The following is an 18,346-nucleotide window of genomic DNA, read 5'->3' as shown; positions in this document are numbered from 1 at the left end:
CTGCCTCCAAGACTAAACACTAAGGCCAGCCCTCCACTGCTGGGCCAGACCTTTCAGGCTCTCAGGACGGAGAAGTGCCTCTTCTTGGTATCCTAGCGTGTTACCATGTGAGAAAAGGTGGGCAGACTGCACTAAGGCACTTGTGAAATATCAACTGTTGCACATGTAAGCAATCCCAGTCCTCTTAAATATCTATGTGGAGAGTTACTGGAACCATTAAGAATTTCAACTATACTTTTAAGAACCCAGCCTCCTCACCACTTCACCATTTCAACTTCCACAGTACTGCAGTCCCACATCTTAGTGTTTTTATTTTCAACTCAGACACACCAAAACATTACAGATTTGTTCAAACACCTTGCTTTGCGTTTTGGCTGGCATTGCCTTGGCCCCAGGTATCTCCCCACCTCCATCTGAGGCTGGACAAGCCCCTAGTAGCCTTGACTTAAGCCATTCAGTGCCAGCACATGGTTGTACTTCTCACCAACCAAGTTAATAATCACTCCCCATTTAAAATCGGATCTTGGTCTCCATCCTTTGTCAACAGAATATTTGACTTAGATTTCTGTCAGCTGAGCTAATATAAACCACATCCTTGCAGAGATAGAGAATCTCTGAAACAATTCCTCCTAGCTTGGTCATTCATTATACAGAAATATATGCCACAGGCCTGGAAATGGAAGATAAAGCTCTTTCTGGCACAACCTGAAAGTGCATTACGTGTTTCCTATGACTAAGCTATTTATTAAGAAAAGGGGGCTGCTTAAAATGGGAAAAGCATATTATCTCTGCTGCCGAGTTGTCTGAAAAGGGGCCAAAGCTCAGAGCAGACTCCCACTGTTCAAAGGTCTGACTTCTTCATCTGGAATTTGCTCTGGTGTGGGTCTGCTGGTCTTTAGATTTTGATTCCATGAAGATTTTGATTCCATGGCCATGCCTGCCTTTCAAATGCTGTTATGTATGACCAAGAACACAGTGAGATCCTGGCAGGTGAAGGGGAGTGTGCACCTGACTGCATCTGGGCTGAAGGCGATCCAGGTCCAGTCCCACCTCTGTGAAGAGTGCTCCTTCCTTGGCAAGAGTCACTGCTGTTAGCACCTGGAGACGGACCTCTAATTTATTACCCGGTCCCTGAGGAGCATCTTTCTTTAGTGATGAACTTGGCACGTGTGGAACAACTCATCGTCACAACAGACACTTCGCAGATGTGTGCCGGTGTCTCCTTTCTCACCACCCGTCCTGCGATGAAAGCTAGCATGCAGAGGTCCCTGCCTGCAGACCCACGGGGAGCCACTCATCACCCTGTCTTCTGTGCGGGCGGCATTAGGGCCCTGCACCCAGGAAGGTTCATTAATTTTCCACCCTCATCCCCCGAGTCCTTTTCTGTACTCAAGTGACAATGTACTTGTTAATTCCTAACATCAGCTAATAAATGTCATTTTCAAATATTTTATGTGACTCTGAATTTGACGGATGAAGATGGCTTTTCCTGTATAAGTAAAAAATAACCACCAAACCCCCCGTCCTGTTTCCTTTTTTAGTAACTCAAGTGAGACTTGGGAGGGAAAAATAAAAAGGTGAAAAAGTGTCAAAAGATATTTCCTAGCTCGACAGCTGAAATAACTTCTAGTCAAATCTTCTTCAGTGAACTTCTTAGAATGAGCTACAGAGGGAAAGAAATCCAAAACTCTAGAATGAAATGTGTCAGGATAAGTGGAGAGTGTTTCTGGAGTCAGATGATCAATAATACCAGTCACAGAAGGAACTAGCCAGTGGCTGAGGCCCAGAGGAGCCCCTCCCTCCTCTCTTCCCCTTTCCCCCTCCCTGCCCTCCCTCCTTTGTCCGCATTCACTCTCTCTCTCTCCCTCTATCACTCTTTTCCTTGCTCCATCCTACCATTCTCCCAGATAGCCTCCCCCATCCTGCCACTGGGATCCCAGGCCTGACAGAAGATGACTAACTCTCACAGAGGTTTACAACTTGATCAGTCTGACAGCCAGCAGGTGGAGGAGTGGGGAGTGGACCCCAGGCCTTCACTCAAAACCCCCCAGGATACACAGCAGCCTTAGTGCTGGCTCTACACTGGGCAGTGAGAGAGTCTACCCCCCACCCCACCCACCTTGGTTTAAAACAAAGAAGTCTCCACAGACCCAGTCACCTCCTGGAAAGACTCCCCCCAGGACATTTATGGAAGCCTGTTGTGTTTTGTTAGAAGGATGCCAGGCCTTTCTAACCTCCATATGAGAACCCCAGGGATTGTAAGGGATACAAAGCTGGGATGTACATAGCCATCCTCGTGCTGCCAGGATGCCTGGGGCAACCCTAGGCTCACTCCTGGGCCAAGGTGGGTCCTGGCCCACTAGCCATGAGAAAGCCCCGGAGGTCTCCTCAGCCAGCTCCGAAGGTGTGTGGACCAAGCAGAGTGGCGGAGCTGCAGGAATGCGAGACCAAGGCCAGGAAGCCATGGAGTGCATGGAGAGCCAGGAGAGAGGAGGCAGAAGGCCTGGGCCCACTGCGAGGTTCTCAGGATTCTGCTCAGAGAAGGGTCAGAGCCCCAGGAGCAGAGAGCAGACACATTTACCCACCCTGAGGTCACTGCCAATGCACCTTGTTAAATTGTAGCCAACAGAATGCAGCACCGCTACACCTGGGCAATACTGTGTCTGCAACCTGTATGGCAGGTGCTAAGCAACTATAATGCACATCAGCCTCAGCCCTGCAGCAGGGCCCACCTGCGATGCCAAGCCCTTAGTTGTAAGGACATACTGGGGTGGACCAGGGGCACTGGGGAGGGGGCCTTGGAGCAGTGGCTATTCACCAAGGACACACATTGTTTCAATATTCGAGCCACTGACTCAGCCACACCAATGCTTCCTGGCTGGAGGGTGGTCCTGGCAGCAGGAACTGTCATTAAGAACTAGCCATGGCGACACTCTGATCTGGTTATAACCAGCTGACCCTCATCGTGAGTGAGGAACAGCCAGGGTGCCAGGCTTCTCTGAGGTTCCCTCTCCTGGGAGGCTCTCGTTGCTCATTAAAGCATGGCAGATAAGGCAACTGACTTGGGAGTCAGGCAGACCTGCATCTGAATTCAGACTTGGACAAGTAACTTAACCTCCCTGAGCCTCAGTCTTCTCATCCATAAAATGGGTGCGCAATGGCAATAATGGTGGCGAAGACTTTATGAGCCCTCTGATATGCCAGAGTGTCTGTCTGTCTGTCTCTGTCTCTCTCTCATCTAGTCCACAAAAAAACTCCACAAATTGAGTTGGGTACAGTTATTCTCCCCTGAGACACAGAGTGGCTAAGTATTTTGCCTGAAATCACACACGGCTGAGTGGTGGCGCCTTGATTCTAACTCAGGCTGTCTGGCTTCAGAGCCCATCCACTGACCCACCAGATCTGATTACCTCCTGCTCATGGGGGTGCTGAGGGCATCCAGGGAGGCGGTGTAGATGAAGCACTCACCACAGCACCTCCCCACGGTCAGCCCACATGGGGCGGCTGCTGTCTTGATTATCTATTGCTATCCCTTAGGAGACAGGAGCGTCTCGGTGGATTTTATGTTGATACCTGCTGGATTTTTCCCTCAAAAAGAGTGAACAAAATGAAGCTTCTCTGTGAGTTCAGTGTTTCTTACTCACAAAACTGACAGTTCTGTTCTTTAGTATCCTTCTTTTCATTCAACACAGTAGCCCCAAACTGTACTTAAAAAACAGTGCCTTTGGGATGAATGAATATGAATGAATATGAATATCACTCAGCTGTTTGCTGGACTCAGTTCAAGAGACGGTAGAGCAGGAAGGACAAAAGAAGAAAAGACCATTTGGCCTGGTGTGGGGATGGGAACAAAGTTGATCTGGCCACTTTCAGTACACCCGCTTCAAGTCATCTTTGAAAAAAGGAGAGTAAACTGGCAAATAGGAAAAGAATAAAATCCTTATAAATGGATGCATTTAAGACACTGGGATATTCTGTCTCAAAAGGGAGATATTCCACTGATAAGTGACGGGTGGGGAAGGATCCTGAGACAGGTGCTAACAACGAACTTAAGAAAACAACAGAGATAAGAGCAGAGAGTATGACAACCTATTCTTGAAATCCAAGAGCATATTCCAGAACACTGTAAAAACTTACTAAGCAAAGAGCCTCTAGTCAGTCTTTAAAGTCTGGTTTAGGAAAAAGCAAACCACTGCCACCCAATTATTTGCGCACCTTAGGAGGGAGGGCTCAGCCAGGTCTGCCTTTTCTCAGGGCTCCCGTACCAGCTGAGGAAACCTCCCCACTATCTTCCCATTGATGGCCCATCGCAGGCACCTCTTCACCTGGGTTCCCAAGGCACTCGGTTCTGCTATTTCCCCTCTTTCACTCTGCCTTTGATGGCAGTGAATACATGAAAACCCAGCCCAGAAAAGTCTCTGAAGGACAAGAACGGTCCAACTTCCCGGCACCCATCACTGGGCTTTGAATAAAGCAGACCCAAGGGAGGACAAGCCCACGTGGACTCAACTGCAGAGGCTCTGCTTCAAAGCTCTAGTGGGAAAACCACAGATTTGGAGCCAGAAGACTTTTAACTCCAGTCTGAGTTCCATCATGTAGAGTTCTATGCCTTCAGTCTCTCTAAGATGTGGATCAATGCACCTGCCAAAAGATAAAGTCACAGTGTATTGCATTTATCTGAGTATGGAGCTAGGAAAATATCTACCAACGTAGGTATGAGACAGTGCAGGAGCAGCTACTGAGGCAGAGACCACTCAGGGGCTGTCCTACTGCCACGGAGTAAGAGGGAGAAAAAGAGAAAAGATCAGCAATGTTCAAAAGTGACTCTCCCACTTCAGAATGGAGAGAGAATGCATGATGGTGGCCCTTTAGAGATAACAAAATGGAGCTGCCCACACTGTGCAGAGAATGACATCTTGGAAAATAAGGCAACCACACTGTTCTTACTAGAACTCTACCTGAAATATATGAGGCATGAATTTTGGGGTGTCACAGGATTCACAAGCAGGCATTTGGAGGAACTGGTAAGCACTGAACAGAGATACACCTGAAAGCTGGTGTCCTATCCTCACAGCCCACCCGTGCTGCCAACACTCTTCAGGTAGTGAAGATGCAGGCCAGGCATGAGGAGGGGGCCTGAGACAGGGCGTAGAGCAGAAGGGACCAGATACCTTAGTCCTGGGCCTCCGTCAGACGACCCCTCACCTCCAGAGGGTCCAATGAGGCTCAGGAACAGCTGCTTCATAAAAAGCCCTCTTGCAAGGTACCTGAGACAGTGCCGATGAGAGCACAGCAAGACTGCTCAGCTGCCTGCCTTTGGCTGGAGAATAGAAAACCTCACTTCTATCAATGTGACTCTTGGAAACACTGAGATATTCTTTCCCAAGTGCAGAATGTTCTTCATATTTGAGGCAGGGCTTCCCCATGTATGTGATACCCATCAGTGGGTGACTGAAGCATCACGGAATCACTTTAGAAGGAAACCAATTCTCTTTTCCCAGGCCAACATCGTTTGTATGAAAATAACTGCTGCCACCATAGGGACACAAGATGACACTAAATACCATCTCCAGCAAAGGCAGTGTCTGCAGATGAACGACTTACTCCATGGTCCTCCTACCTCCAACAAAACCAGTCAGCCACATCCACCACAAGCTGAAAGGACTAGCAAGTGGAAAGCCATTAGCAGTGTACACACAGATGTGTTTCCTTTCATCAAATAGATGTGTACCTGAAAATTACTTGTAGTTGAGTAGCTTTTGTAAATCAAGTTCTTTTGTTCTTTTGTTTTTAATTCCTAAAAAAGCAACACATGTCCCTGGTAACACATTCGAACTGAACAGAAGGGTAGAAAGTGGAAGGTAGGTACTTTAATTTCCTATACATCCCTCTAGAAGTATTCAGTATATTCAACCATTTATGTATATCCTTCAAACACACACACACACACTCTCTCTCTCTCTCTCTCTCTCTCTCTCTCATGCATTGTACTATGCATTTTCTTCTACATCCTTAGCTTTTCCTCTACATCTTGGTCACTTATTGGCATACCCTTGAGACCTATCACCTGAACACATGGAGCTACAGTTCTGAGTCTCCGAGTCCCAGGAACACCAACTCCTTCTGAGATGTTAGTGGTTGTTCCAGGATAAAAGGACGCCCTAATCAAATAAGTTTGGGGAAAGCTGCCTCATATAATTAAATATCTTTCTGTCTGATAGAAACTCCAATTCCTTGAATATCTCATGGACACAATGGACTGCCAAGAGTGACAGACTTTACATGGCACCTCCTTCCCTTATTTCATCCCAAAACATTCTTTCAAGGACTGCTTACCGACATCTTGTGCAACATGATCTCTCTTTGGGATACTCCCAGCCCTGCCGCAGCCTTTAGCTAAATTATTTCCTACCCTCCCTTCAAGCGTCAGGCAAGCTCATCTTCTTCAGGAAAACGTCCTCAGACCATGGCCGTCCCTCACCCCTGGTTCACCCCTGGTCCAGGCTGAGATGCTCTGGGACACACCCTCGCTGGACCAAAGCTCCCTCCATTGCACTCCTTCTGGTTGCATTAAATGCTCAGTGGTGTGATTACTCCCCATCTGCCTCCCTGCTGGCCTAGAAATGTCACGAGAGCACAGGCAGCGTCTGCTCATTCATCACCACCCCGAATGCCTAATGTCTGCCACACCAGAGGAGCTCTGTGAACATCTATTAAATAAATACATGAGGGGCTTCCCTTCCCTGGTGGTGCAGTGGTTAAGAATCCGCCTGCCAATGCCGGGGACACGGGTTCGAGCCCTGGTCCAGGAAGATCCCACATGCCGCGGAGCAACCAAGCCCATGAGCCACAACTACTGAGCCCGCATGCCACAACTACTGAAGCCCACGTGCCTAGAGTCCGTGCTCTACAAGAAGAGAAGCACCGCAGTGAGAAGCCCGCACACCACAACAAAGAGTAGCCCCCTCACCGCAACTAGAGAAAGCCCACGCGCAGCAACGAAGACCCAATGTAACCAAAAATAAATTTAAAAAATAAAAATAAAAATAAATACATGATAGTGGTGTCCCCAGAACCCAACTCTGCAAACGCCACTCCAGTCCCTACAGAGGAAGAATTCACTTCTCCTAAACCTACTACAGTGATCTTTCTGGTGAGGCAAAGAGCCTTTTTGCATGTTGAATCACTGCTTCCTTACTCACTGGTCTCATGTGCACTTTGGTACGGCAGGTTTGCAGGATTAAATGTGGAACCGCCTCATCTCTGACAGAAATATCCTCAACACGTGAGCCACTGGGACATACTGACATTCTGATACAGAATTTGCTTTACATTTTTAAAACGACTTTCTGCTGCAACATTTATTTTGATCAGGGGAAGAGACTGTGAGTGTTTATGCAAAATAAGACGCGTTTTCATTTATGATAGATTTCCATATGGTGGGAAGAAAACAGCACGATTTGACAAAAAAAGGGTCTTCCATTTGCCTCACACGTGAAGTGTGCACATAAACAGGTAGGACACAGCTAACTGAACATGTGGGCACAGCCACAGGGCGGTGGATGTAGTGGCATGTAGGACAGAGTCTAAAGAGGCAGGGTATCCAGGAGGTGCTGAAGGCAGTGTTGGGGATGCAATGCTGGCTTGCCCATTTTACTAGCTGAGTCATGCTGACCAGTCTCTAAGCCTCAGTTTTCTCATCTGGAAAATGGGAATAATAATTGTTTCTACTTCACTGAGTTGTGGGTAGAATTGTATTATATTAGATCATGCTTGTGCCTGCACGTCATAAAGACCACATAAATGTTACCTAGAGGAAGGAAACTGAGACACGGGGACATGGGTGGACTAATGCACAGGTGAGTGTCTCCAAGGACAATGGCTAGTGTGTTCTGGACAGAAGAGTCCCTAAGCTTGGAGCTGGGAAGAAGGGAAAGAAAGTGAGAAGTGAACAGGAAGAGTTCCTTTACTCCCTCTCTCCCCTGCAAGAGGAGGCTCACCAAACAGCTGAGGCCCCCAGAGACTTCTGAAAGCCCTGGGTCCCATACAAAAGGAAAGCAAAGAGTGTTATCTCAAACCCTACGGCATTTAACTGACAATGACACCAAGGTTCTTGGCAGCTGAGCAGAAGGACATGAACACAAAGAGCTGCCCCCGCCCCCCCCAATCCAAGCACGATGAGCAGGGGGAAGATGGGCGCAAGGATCAGGGACTGGCTGTATGCAGAAGATACTCATGGGCTTCCCAACCCCAAGCAACTCTGGCTCCACACTGTTTTCTGTTCATTGAATTTCTTGATGTACAACTCCAGTGATAAAAGGGTTTCCAAGGTGCAGGAGGAAAAAGAATGTCAATTTGTTCAGTGTCATAGATACTCCCAGGCATAGGCCATGCCATTGTGGGCTTTACACTATCATCACTCTTATAACAGTACTAACAAAAGTCACTCTTAGTAAGCTCTTACCACCCACTAGCCACAGGGCTAAAGATTTAATATATATTGTTTTCATTTAATCCTCACAAACCCTATGAAATAGGTGTTACCATAATGAGTACTTAACAGATGAGCAAACAGCATAGCCTGAGCCCTTGTGGTGGCAAGGGTCAGCATCAAGGCAACAACCGCACATCACACTCACACCCAGACCCCACGCCCCTGAACAAGCCCCTGACCAACCCAGCGCATGCCGGGGAGGGCTGCTGAGGAGCCCAGGACCGACTGCAGGACTCTCTGTGTGTCTCCCCTGTTTTCCCAAAATCCTGAAGGCCCTACCTGCATTTCCTCAGCAAAGCAATCTCTTTCTCATTCTTGGGGACCTGTGGCATAGCATGGCTGATTGAGTCAGTCCAGGGATAGTGGTTCTTAACTACTTTCCCCACTGGAACACATCTGACCATGAGCCCAGGCTGCAACATTCACTGCTGTCATTTCCAGAGTGCTGAAGATGGTCCCTCCCTCCCAATCAAAATACAGATCAGAAAGTAAGCACCTAACTGTGATGTTAGCATAGGAATGACCTTCAATTCCCTCTAAGTCATCAAAAAAAAAAGAAAAGAAAAGAAAAACAAATCACCTACAAACTCTGACTCTCTACTATTTACTGTGACATTTCACAAATGTCGAGACACCAGGTGAAAAAAGAAAACACTGTTAGTATATCATTTCTGCTCCTGCCTTGTCCTTTACTGCCCTGGCCCCTCCTTTTAGAATTCCTCTAGCCTAGATTCAGCTCCTACCAATTGCAAGCCTCCATCCTGATTTCTATTATTCTGGAAAAAGAGATAATAAAAAATGCAAACATATTAAAAGACCCTGAAAGTAGTATTATCTCATTAGACATACATCTAAGACTACTGTCTTCAAAGGGAACCCCACCCCCCAAAAATCAAATGCACAGAGAAGTAGAATTGACAAACCAAAAGCAGAAAAAAGAAACCCAGCAATCTGTTTGTCATGACCTATAGTAGCGTAGGACTAAAGTACTCATATAGTGACGCAGGTTCAAGAAACATCTGTGGAAGATCTTTTCTATTCCAGCCCTTCTGCTAAGTTCCAAAGGGGATGAAGAAAACACAGCCCCCGCCTCCAAGTTCAAGGGGGAGAGAGCCCAGTGAAAAGGAAAGCAGCAAACCATGGGGACATAAAAGAAGGACAGGTGACTGTTCTGGAGAGGAGGGCTGAGGCCAGAGGGCAAGACCAGGCTCTAGGAAGCTGCGCTGTCAGGAAAGGGGAAGCCTAGCTCTGCAAGAGGAGAGCAGGCTGGGGGGAGGGCAGAGCCCAGGGGTAGGCATTCAGGGAGTCAGAGTCCTGGTCTCATGACCCGGAGTAGGTGGAAAGGGGAGGCCAGTGAAAGAGGGCAGGAGTCTGTGTCGGTTTGTGATGATTTGCACGTCATCCTGCAAACAGTGCTGAAGGGAAGGGCAAGTGTGTGCTGGGCTTGGGCAGGGCCACATGGAACCCCCGCCCCCACACCCAGGAGCAGGAGCTGGAGACAGTTTGGCATGAGGAGTCAGCGCGTAGCAATCATCTGTCCCAAGGTATGGATGCTGCGCCGGGCCCACACCCTTACCTCTGCTAATGCCCAAAATGACCCTTCACACCTTACAGATGGGGAGACTGAGACTCAGAGCATGAAACGCTTTTCCCCAGACCACCGAGCTGGCACTCACAGAAGTTTGAGGCAAGTCCAGGCCTGCCACACTCCGAGGCTCCCCAATGGTTCTGAAAAGAGCCTGGAAATGATTCAGGACAGGGACAATGGGGAATGTACAGGTCAGTAGCAGGGTGAAAGGGGACCAGAGGGATAGGAAAGTGTTTCACAGAGCCTTAGGTGGGAGCCTTAGTGGGAACTCCCTTCTCACTTGTTTTTCAGGAAACCGTCCACCAGCACCTAAAGTCATGCATTTGAGTTTCACCCCATTTAACACGCCAGACCTGACCCTAGAACAGAGTGTGCGAGGTTGGTTTGGAATTCTCTCACAGGACGTTGTGGAGGACGGCAGTCCCTACCTGCTGCCTGCAACACACCGGGTAGTGGTAAGTGAGATACTGCAGCTAAGGTGCTCAGTACAGAGCATGCCTCTCAGTAAGTAATCAGCTCATTCACTCATTCATTAAACAAGTTCAACATCTGGGTTAAACATAAGCCTAAGCAGAGGCCACAGCGAGCCACAGGACATCCTCCTTCCACTAACACCACCTCTGATGAGATAACAGAGATAATAGAGACCCAAACCTATGCGTACACACATACACATCTTCGCAGACCTATGTTTGCGCTATGCCCACACACACAGTCAGAAATGTGAAGGAACTGCCAAAAGAACTTGAACTCAGCCACTCAAATGGTGAATTTTAAGACAGAGATAGTCACTCTAGGACATAAAAATATAATTTCCAAACTAGAAGAGAAAAATGATGAGTACTTTGGGATAACGACGGTGGGGTCACTTCAGTGGCACTATCATCTGTGTATCTGGCCAAACACTCTTGTCCTATCGTGCTCTCACTGATGAAACAGGGTTGGGGACATTCATCTGGCCGTGGGGGGCCTGCAGGTGCCAAAGGGCCATGTGATGGGGAGGGTCCTGAATGTCCTTCTCTAGAAGCGAAGCAGTGTGTACAGGCCTGATCCTCTGATCCTTACTCAAGATTCCAACTTATGGCCATAGCACCATCACCTTCAGTTAGTGCCGAAAACAGACGTAAAAGCAAGAGTCTAGCCTACTCCAAATGTTTAGCTCAGAATTCTAAGGAGAAAACAAACCATTTAGAGTCCATATTTGTTTTTGACATCCTGGAGTCAGTTTCTTTCTTTCTATCCTTCTTTCTCTCCACCCCCCCCTTCTCTCTCACTCTCACTCTCTCTCTCACACACATACGCGCGCACACACACACCCCCAAGCAAAGGGAAAAGAAAGAAACAATTTTTAAACACAGCTTTTAAAAAGGTTCATGAGCCTTCTTGCACATCAAATGGCTCCTAGAAAACAACCTCTTAATGATTTCCATGTAAATGAATCAGAAACATATGGATTAAATTTCCCTTAAAATATACACATGTAATTAAGGGGAAAAGTGCTTGGCAAAATGCATTTTGCATTTTATCAAACCCAGCATTGGAAAAATAGGTTGAGACATCTGACAAATCCAAACCCAGCAATCCTGCCCATCCCTACGGCAGCCCGGGACCCAAGTCCGCCAGGCTAGACCTTCCTCTTTCTTGGGCTTTTCAGAAGAACCTAATGGATTGTAACACACAGGTTGGTTCCTCAGGCTCTACAGTGGTGGTTATGGGTCTCCCTTTTCCTGGACCTGTGTTCATCTTCAGGGGCTGGGCCCCCATACACAGGAGAGCTTGCAGCCCATGCTGGCCTGACTGGGCACCTTCCTGGGATGTCTAGAAGATGAAGGGGTGGCCTCAGTCATGCCCTGCAATTCACACCTCACTCCACCTCTGCCAAGCAGTGAACCTCTCCCAGGCCCTCCATTACTGGTGGAGGAAAGGGAATCGAGACTGAGAGCTATTCCCAGAGTCTTTTCTTCACCTGTACGAGAACCAAGTGAGAAGTTTTTCTAAATTGCTCCCTTCATTCATTTGCTCACCTGGCAACAAGTATTTATTGAGCATCTACTACGTGCAAGTACCATGTTGAGGCCGGCAAGTCATCAGAGAAGAACACAGAGGAGGTCCCTGCCCTGGTGGAGCTGATGTTCCTGCTGGAGCTCACTCTCTGGGGCCCGAGGCCCAAGGGCTTGCACCTTCACCATCCAGTCTGGGCCACACACCATTCCTCTCCACTGGGCCTTCTCCACACCAGGCCCTGGACTCCTCCTCCTCTCCCTTCTTCCCTCTTCCTCAGTGTCTGGCCCCAGTGTTCCTCTGCAGACCTCTTCCCAGCAAAGCTCTCAACCATATTTTACCTGTCTCCATGGTTTCCATGAGCTTCTGATGGCCTTCACAGCCTCTCACCACCTGGCCAGCCCTTGGAGGCCCCATAGCCTAACCTTTCTGACTCCTCCCCACCCCAAGTCCCCTTGGACACCACACTCCCTCATTGTTAGCGTCCCAGCCCCATGCCCGCCCCCCTGACACCTGCTCACTGTTTAGTCCTTCTGCTGGACATGCTTCCCTCCCAACCACTCCCTTCCCGCCTAACTCCTTCCTCTCCACCTCCTCTCAGGGAGGGCTTTCTTGGAGCCCCAGGACCAAGCCCGGCCCCCTGCTACATGCCCCTTAGCACCATACTCTGCCTTCCCGTCACCTGATCATGACTTGTTCAGCATCTGTCTTCCCGCTCTGCTCAAGGAGCAGGGCCCACATCTTTCCTAGTTGTGGGCGTATCTCTAGAGCTCGGCACAGTCAACATTTGATGAATGAAGGAAGGAAGGAAGGAATGAACGAATAGATGAGCGAACAGTTTATAGAGGCAATATTCTGCTTGTCCTCCCTGCTATGTCCCACTTTCTGTCCCAAGCAGAGAGTCACATCAAGAATGTTTGCAGGGCTGATATGCAGACGCTACATGAGTCAGCACCTCTTCCCAGCTCACGTGGGAACCTCAACTCATTGGAGTTATGACACTGGGTATCACGGAGGGAAGAGGAGGCACGGCCAGAGAAGGGTCTGGGGTCTCACTACAGGGAGCAGGGCCCAGGAAGAGTTGGAGCTTCAGAAGGAAGGCTGGTGATGGATGGGCCCAGGGCTGGGGTTCTCAGCCTGGGCAAAAGTTCCGAGATCCCAAGGTGACCCAGAAGTAACTGAGCCCCAGACACTTGCGGGAATAGGTACCCATCCTCTCAGAGCTCATGGTCAGAGAGGCAGCCAAGTAAGCTGGACTCCTCATCAGAAAATCCAGGTCCACTTGCCATAGACCTTCCTACCTATGTGACTTGGCCTCCCTGACATTTAGTTTCTTCATCTGAAAAAGGGAGATGAGAATACTGCCTAACCTCCCTCAAGGGGCTGCAGAGGGAAATAAAATGAGGCCACAGTGGTAAAATGATACCAGAGTTTAAACTGGTTAACTTCTAAAATTCACATTTTCCTTTATCCAGCCTAAAACTACTGGAGAATAAAGCTACTACTTTTGCCTCTTTTCTGCTTGGGTCTAAAACACTGACATGCTACAGGATTCTTTCCCTCCCCTCTCTCCCCCAGCCAAGCTATAGAATCATTTGTGTTTAATGTTATCTATGGGCACATTTTTAAGCCATCACCTTTTTTTTCCACTTTTATCATGTCTTTCCTCTGTCTCGACAGCACCATGGTTACAGCACAGTTATGGGGAGGAGGAGGGCGGGGAAGCAAAATGGGGTAAGGAGAAAGGGGAAAAACCCCAAAACAACACAGAATCACCGAAACTGCCCTTTTGTGTTCTTTAGCAACCACATGAGACAAAAGAAGCAGAAGTTTAGGGTCAAACTCTGGCCAATTTCCAGTTCTTGGATTTAAACCACTTTAAAACAAAAATATTTGGGAGCCAAAGTATTGTCTTTTCCCTTATAGACACCCTTGAGAATAATGGCTCACAGACCAGCAGCCCAGGCACTGGGGTGGCGTGTGGTCCAGAGAGGACACAATTAATGAAAATGCTGGGTTCTAATCCTGCCTCTACCAGCTGGGGAACCTGTGACCTGTTGCCACACCCTCTGATTTCAAGTTCTTCCTGTCTTAACCATAATTGCCTGTGAGAATCGAACAAGTTAATATAGTGATAATCACAACAGAATGCATTGGTCTTCATCGAGTACCAGACTCTCTGACAGGCTACCTGTGCTATCTAACTGCAACCCCATGACATGGGCCTTATTTCCCCTCCAGCAGGTGACAAGAGACAAGGTCAGTGGGCTAGCCACTGCACCCCAACCCACACGAGCATTATTCTTGCTGTGCTCATGATAATCCTATAAGGTCAGTACTGCCGTACCCATTTGACAGCTAAGGATGCTGAGGAATGGAAGGAAAGAAAAACTTGCCTAAGCTTGTGTACTGGGTGGCCTTCTCAATGTTTAATCCTCACCAAAACCCCCTGAGAAGGTGACTGGGATTATTATCTCCAGTTTCTGAATGAGGAAAATGAGGCACAGCTGTTTCATGCAGTCACAGATGCATGGCTGGGGTCAGCCATGGTGGCAGGCGGTCCTTACCAGGCTGGCTCTGGTTGTGGCTCTGGCCCCTGGCTGTCCTCTCTCACGACCATTTTCTAAGCCTTATTCTCTAACTTCCTGGGAGAGTCTGTGAGCCAACCAATGTCCTTTCAAAAAGTATCTTTTCCATTTAAGTCAGCCAGGGTACGTTTCTGCTGCTTGCAGGCACCATGGAAAAATGACAGCCCAGGTGGCATTCCCTACCTCATCCACTATAGAAAACCCGTTATGTAAAGAGCATGGTGCTTGGGGCAAAGGAGGGCACCAAGCAGGCTGAATCAGCAGAGCCCCTGCCCTCAGAGAAGGAAAAGAATGCATGCAATGTACTTCTAGAACAAAGTGATACCAGAACAAAGGACCAGAGTCACTTACAAAACAAAAGCATAAAGGAATTGAAGAGGTTGTACTGAGCTGGTTTTTAAGAATGAGCATTTGGATAAGCAATAAACAGGGAGGCAGGGATAAAAGAAATGAACAAGATACAATGGAGGAAAGAGAAAGGCGTACTCAGTGAACAGAAGGGGGTCTCACCTGGGTAGACGGAGGTGAGCGGCGGGGATGAAGGGGTAGGTTGAGGGCAGAGCATATTTCTTTCATACACACATATACAAACACACACATACCCAGATACACACACACACACACATTGTGTGTGTAGGTGTGTATGTGTACCTACATATGTGCCTGTGTAAATTTTATACCAATTCAGCCTAGAAATTACTTAAAAGAGTTCAGCTTCATCTGAATCCACTGTCAGACCATCCTCAGGTCTCACAAAAGCATCCTGCCCCATGCTTTACTCCTAGAGGAAATGGATTGTTCACAGCTTCTAAGGCATGGGCAGCTAGTCTCCAAAGATGTCTCAACAGATGGTAAGACTCGCGGGCCGGGGATGCCAGAGCAGCCGCTCAGCAAACATCTGCTGGTTTCAGGAAGAAGCTGCTACATCAGGCACCATGAGGACCCTAAGACACATTTCTAAAGACTCCAGAAATATGGCTCTTTGAATTCTCGTGGCCAATAGGTCAGTTTGCCCTCATGTCACCAACTGTGAACATGCAATTTCTGTCAGCGCCTTCGAGAAAGGCACCTCAAGCACAGAGGTGAGCGCTGACCTGGCTGAACAGCCTGGTTGCAAGGCCCTGCCGAGGAAGCAAAAGAAAAGCAGATTGCAGAAAAGAGGTAGATTTCATCAGCAAGTTTCATCTATGCCTAGAAGTTATGCCCAAGAGCACAGCACACAGCAGCTCCTAAGCAAGTATCAAACCACTCTGCTATGTGCCCATGGGGGTTCAAGCTGCCAGGGGGCATGGCCCCCTATACTGGTTTCCTTTGTTGGGGGCAAGATTTCTAACCCAGGAACATCTCAGCTAGTGACCAATCTCTGAGCATGTGTTTTGAGTACATGTCATCAATAACTAGATCTGAGCTGGAGAGCACTCTAAACATGAAATACATTTCTGCAACATGAAAAGAAAAAAGACTATTTGGGGCTGGTTTGAATTAGGTAGAATGAGACAGGAATTTTCCTGAAGTCCCCTGCTCTCTTCCTTGGGCAGCTACTCACTGCCTGGCAGAAACAAGACACAGTGCCTGGGGACTTTAGCCCATGACCCACTGCCTGGCTGGGGGACCACTGTGTCTGAGTAGGGGTGGTAGGCAGACCTCATGAGGGGTGCTGACGATGATGTTAAATAAAATTATCTACCTCTATGGCTCAAGAAATCTGACTATTATGATTCTGCCTAGAGAGACGTGCAGTCTGTGAGATCAATGGCAGTGCTGGTCCCCTAGTGCTGCCACCATGGAAAGGTACAATTATGCCTTTAAAGCTCAAGGTGCAATTAAATCTCTATAATGGGGCTAATGGTTCAAGCAACCTTGAAGCAGTTGCCATATTTTAAAAGATCATTCTGAATTGTTTTATGTCTGGAACTGCTCTGTAAAATCTGAACTTTTCATCTTCCGTTGAGAATGTATTTAATGCTGAGAGAATGGTCTTCTTGCAGCCACACTACACAAAAGGGGGTTTCCTTCTCATCTGGCAGGATCCCCCTGGAGGACTAAACTCCACCGGACAAAGCTGAGCTCAGCCCTCGAAGGCTTGGGTTCTTAGGAATTTGCTTTCTGAGGAAGAGTCCAAAGTGAAGATTAGGTCACAGGATACAGTCCAATCCAGAGCCCACTAGGGGCAACTCGGACTGACATCTCTTTCTCTGAGAGAGAGAAAAGAAAAACATGTGGCAGCTCACAGGAGCAAGTGGTCAGGTCCCCTCCCTAGAGCTCCCACTGCTCCGGTCTTTCACTAACTGTGGCCAGCAGGTGACACACGGTATCCTATGATCTCTTTTACCTGTCTGGTCCCTAAGTTCACTATGAACCTCTCAAGGAAGGGGCTGCATCTGGTTCACCACAGGGGCCCCAATAACCATCAGAATAATTAATGGATGGGGTACTGCCTCACAGAACATTAAGGATGGGTAACAGGTCAACCAGGAAAGGGAGACATTAGATATCCAGACCCAAAGGACAGGCACGAGAAGAACACTATAGAGATGGTGGGTTGGAAGCTCTTTAATCACTGACCAAGCTCTTTAAACAGTAACCTAGAACAATTTAGAAATGCAATTTATATTCATGTTATTTCCCGATAATAATGATGACAACTAAGATGCACTAGGCAGTTTCCACGAGCAAGAGTTGTGCTGAAGATGCTTAGGCATCATTTCATATCCTCACAATAACCCCCTGAGGGAGGCAGTATTCTTATCCCTATTTTACAAAGAAGGAAACTGAGGCTTGGGGAGGAAAAGTTACTTGCTTAGGATTACAGAGCCAGCAAAAGGATGAGCAGGATTCAAGCCCAGAGCCCGTCTCGTGACCACTGCTTTCCTGCCTGTGATACTGAAACTGGCCCCCGATATTTCTAAAACATCAATAGCTTATAACGGAGTAGATTTTTACTTTGAAGATGCCATGGCTTTCTAATTTATTTTTGGGGGAAGACAGCTCTTTGTTTAGGATCCTCCCAGGTATGACAAAGCAGAGCAAAATCCTACTCCGTAATGGTGAGGATGAGGAAGGTAACATCCTTAATTAAACCCTTTGTACTCATCATCTGTTTCATCCTCACAACTACCCCGTGAGGTAGATGCGATTATTATCCACATCCTAGATATAAGGAAACTAAGGTCTAAAGAGACAAGGTGGTCTCAGCCTTTCAAGGTCACAGCCAGTAAGAAATAGAACTCAGGATCTAATCAGAGGCCGTCTGCTGCCAGAGCCCAGTCCTTGGCTATTATAATCCCAATTCAAAGGGGCAGATGGGAACTTGGGGAAAAGAACTCTAGAATCTATCAGAAGACTGGATTTGAGGAACACAAGCCTGAAAACAGGGAGCCTCATTAAGATTCATGCTGCTTTGTACTCTAAGACCACAAGTGATTCCATAGTAACCCTAGGAGCTCCAGAACCCTCAAATACCATCACAAGGAATGGAGGAAGAAGAGAGAAGGCTCTGTACACTAGTGCCTGCAGGTCCAATGCAGCTATCTGTTTTTGTAGATTAAATGTTTTCTTGGAACCAGCCAATTTACATAGTATCTGCTGATTTACATATTACCTATGTATGGTTGCTTCTGTGCCAGAACAGCAGAGCTGAGTAGTTGCAACAGAGACTTTGTGGCCCACAAAGCC

The 18,346-nt window shown here is 47.8% G+C and overlaps 1 protein-coding gene across 1 annotated transcript in view; it reads right to left on the bottom strand.

Annotated features, from left to right (window-relative positions):
* The window catches only part of CACNA2D3 (calcium voltage-gated channel auxiliary subunit alpha2delta 3), a 791,777-nt gene that overhangs the window by 472,208 nt on the left and 301,223 nt on the right, over positions 1–18,346 (bottom strand). The window lies entirely within an intron of this gene.

The sequence above is a fragment of the Eubalaena glacialis genome, chromosome 7, assembly GCF_028564815.1.
Source record: "Eubalaena glacialis isolate mEubGla1 chromosome 7, mEubGla1.1.hap2.+ XY, whole genome shotgun sequence".
NCBI classification, from domain to species: domain Eukaryota; kingdom Metazoa; phylum Chordata; class Mammalia; order Artiodactyla; family Balaenidae; genus Eubalaena; species Eubalaena glacialis.
This window is presented reverse-complemented; position numbering and strand designations above follow the sequence as displayed.